Genomic DNA, 3,122 nt, shown 5'->3' with positions numbered 1-3,122 from the left:
CCAGAACTGGAGGGCATAGGTTTAGGGTGAGAGGGGAAAGATATAAAACAGACCTAAGGGGCAGAGGGTGGTACATGTATGGAATGAGCTGCCAGAGGATGTGGTGGAGGCTGGTACAATTGCAACATTTGACAGGCATTTGGATGGGTATATGAATAGGAAGGGTTTGGAGGTAATGGGCCGGGTGCTGGCAGGTGGGACTAGATTGGGTTGGGATATTTGGTCGGCATGGACTGGTTGGACTGAAGGGTCTGTTTCTCTGCTGTACATCTCTATGACTCTACCCAAACTGCCCTCCTCTCGTTTACCTGTACTTGATCCATAGCCTATTAAGCCTTGGAACTTGCTGCGACCTTTAACTGTAAGAGTTGCGATGTCATGTTGTACTGAGTGTTGGTGAGGCCTCTCCTGGATTACCGTGTACAGCTCAGGCCACCCTGTTATGAGAAGGATATTATTAAGCTGAAAGAGTTCAGAAGAGGGTTTGGAGAGACTGGTTGTACTGGGACTTTTGGAGTGTAAGAGGGTGAAGGGTGGCCTTATAGAGGTTCATAAAATCACGAGGGGTTCTGATAAGGTAAATGTCAGATGTCTTTTCCCTCGGGTGGGGAATTTCAAGACTAGAGGTTATATTTTTAAGGTGGGAGGAGAGAGATTTAGAAAAGACATAAGGGTCAGTCTTTTTTTAATGCAGAAAGTGGAATGAACTTCCAGAGAAAATGGTGGACATTGGACAGGAAAGGCTTGGAGAGCAGGCAGGTGGGACTGATTGAGTTTGGGATGATGGTGGGCGTGGACTGGTTGGGCCGAAGGGCCTGTTTCCGTGCTGTGGCATTTCAAGTACAGAGTAGATTCGCAGCCCCCCCCAACGGAAAGGGAAATGCCTAACTACTTGATGTGAAGGAGAAAGGTGCAGAGCTGTTGGGAAAGGGCAGCGAGGCAGTGCAACGTCAACGGTAACCAAAAGAAAACCCCCAGTAAGTCAGCATTTGTGGAGAGAGAGAAGAAACAGAGAGTTCAGGCTTTTGAGTCTTCTTCGGGGAAGGGAGTGGGACTTTTGGATTGCTTTTCCGAAGGGGAGGGAGCATTGGCGTGGGCTGAATGGCCACCTCCTGTACTCTGTCCTTGTGATTCGGAGTAAATTGGAGCGAGCAGGCAATGGGGCATTGTGAGGCACAGGGCAGGATGAAGCTGAGGTTTGCCATTTCAGGATTCAGGCACGAGCTGGAAATCAGGAATGCCGTTTAGTTCTTTCTTCCTGCTGGGGAGTCTTGCAGCACAATCCGTTCTGTTGGCGTTTCCCCCCCCCCCTCGTTGGATATAAGGGGGCATCTCCCTCGTGCTGACTGTTCCAAACAGCCCCCACCACCCATACCGGGGTGTCCGCAGTCCGACGGGATGCTGACGATTCTGCGGGCTTGGGTTCCAATCTCCTCGCAAGGGACTCCTCTCCCCATCTCAGAACCATTTCTGTAATCACCCCCCCCCCCCCTCCCGCTCCTACAAAGATGATCTGCATTCATCCCATTCCTGCCTTTTGAGTATTTTAATTGACCCCAGCCACTGCCTTCATCAGTTGCATCTCGCCCTGAGTCCTACGATCCCCTGCCAACCCCTTACCCTCCTTGAAAGACCCTCGATGGGAACCCTCCGTTATGACCAAGCGCTGTGGCTGTCTGACCTAGTGCAGTCCTCTCTGGGCCTGGATGTTCGAGTCTCTCTGATAACTTTTCATGTGGCGCGTCGCTCTGGGTGACAGTGCCCCAGATCTCGCTGCCCGGGTGCGTGTGCACCCTGCTCCAAATTTGCAAACCACAACGGGTGATGCCTGGTGCCCTGAGAGGTGCTGGGCAACCCTCACCCTCTTCGGTGTACGACTCGGGAACTCAGTGGCTCCATCATTTGGAGGTTACCGTCCTGAATGCTTTGCCCAGCCGCCACTCCAGCTCAATCCAGACCACCGCGTCCCGCCGTTTAAAGCAAAAACATAGTCTTCCTCTCTCCCCGCGTGTTTTCAGCCAATTCTGTCACCTCTGTGACTTCTGGTTAACAAACTTCCTGTCAGCAAAGCAATTTGACTGGAACAAAAACCACTCGAGATTCTGGTCGAATCTAGGTTATACGCCTCGCCTCACTCCCACTCTCCATGTCATTGAAACATGCAGAGGAGAGGCCTTTCAGCCCCTTCTGTCTTTGCCGACGCTAGTCCCACCTTCCCGCCCATAGCCTTGAATGTTACGACACTTCGTCTGAGTACTTTTTCAAGTCTGGGAGGTCTCCCACTTCAGTTCCCACCCCAGGCAGTACCTTCCAGACTCCCACCAACATCTGGGAGGCAAATGTTGTCCTTAAAGCTGTGAAACTAGGCCCTTCGCAGATGATTGTGCAGAGTTCCGAAAACAGAAATTGCTGGAAAAGCTCAGCACGTGTGGAGAGAAATCAGAGATAGTGTTTCAGATCGAGTGACCCTTCCTCAGAACTGAGCACAGTGCACAGTTCCAGTTCACCACATTACAAACGGGTATTGAGGGGATTTGGCATTTTCTGATTGAGATTAAATTTATTTTATTGTCGTGTGTACTCAACTGGAGTGAGTCCCCTGTTTCCTTCCCCCTAATCCCTGAGGGAGCATGTCCCCCATTCGATCCCCTCACCACCCCTCATGGGAGCGGGTCCCCAATTCTCCACTCCTGTGGGAGCGAGTACCCCATTCTCCATCCCTGTGTCCCCATGGGAGTGAGACCCCATTCTCCACCCCTGTGTCCCCATGGGAGTGAGTCCCCCATTCTCCACCCCTGTGTCCCCATGGGAGTGAGACCCCATTCTCCACCCCTGTGTCCCCATGGGAGTGAGACCCCATTCTCCACCCCTGTGTCCCCATGGGAGTGAGTCCCCCATTCTCCACCCCTGTGTCCCCATGGGAGTGAGTCCCCCATTCTCCACCCCTGTGTCCCCATGGGAGTGAGTCCCCCATTCTCCACCCCTGTGTCCCCATGGGAGTGAGTCCCCCATTCTCCACCCCTGTGTCCCCATGGGAGTGAGTCCCCCATTCTCCACCCCTGTGTCCCCATGGGAGTGAGTCCCCCATTCTCCACCCCTGTGTCCCCATGGGAGTGAGTCCC

This window comes from Chiloscyllium plagiosum, chromosome 37 (assembly GCF_004010195.1).
Source record: "Chiloscyllium plagiosum isolate BGI_BamShark_2017 chromosome 37, ASM401019v2, whole genome shotgun sequence".
Lineage (NCBI taxonomy): Eukaryota > Metazoa > Chordata > Chondrichthyes > Orectolobiformes > Hemiscylliidae > Chiloscyllium > Chiloscyllium plagiosum.
Note: the sequence above shows the minus strand (reverse complement) of the source record.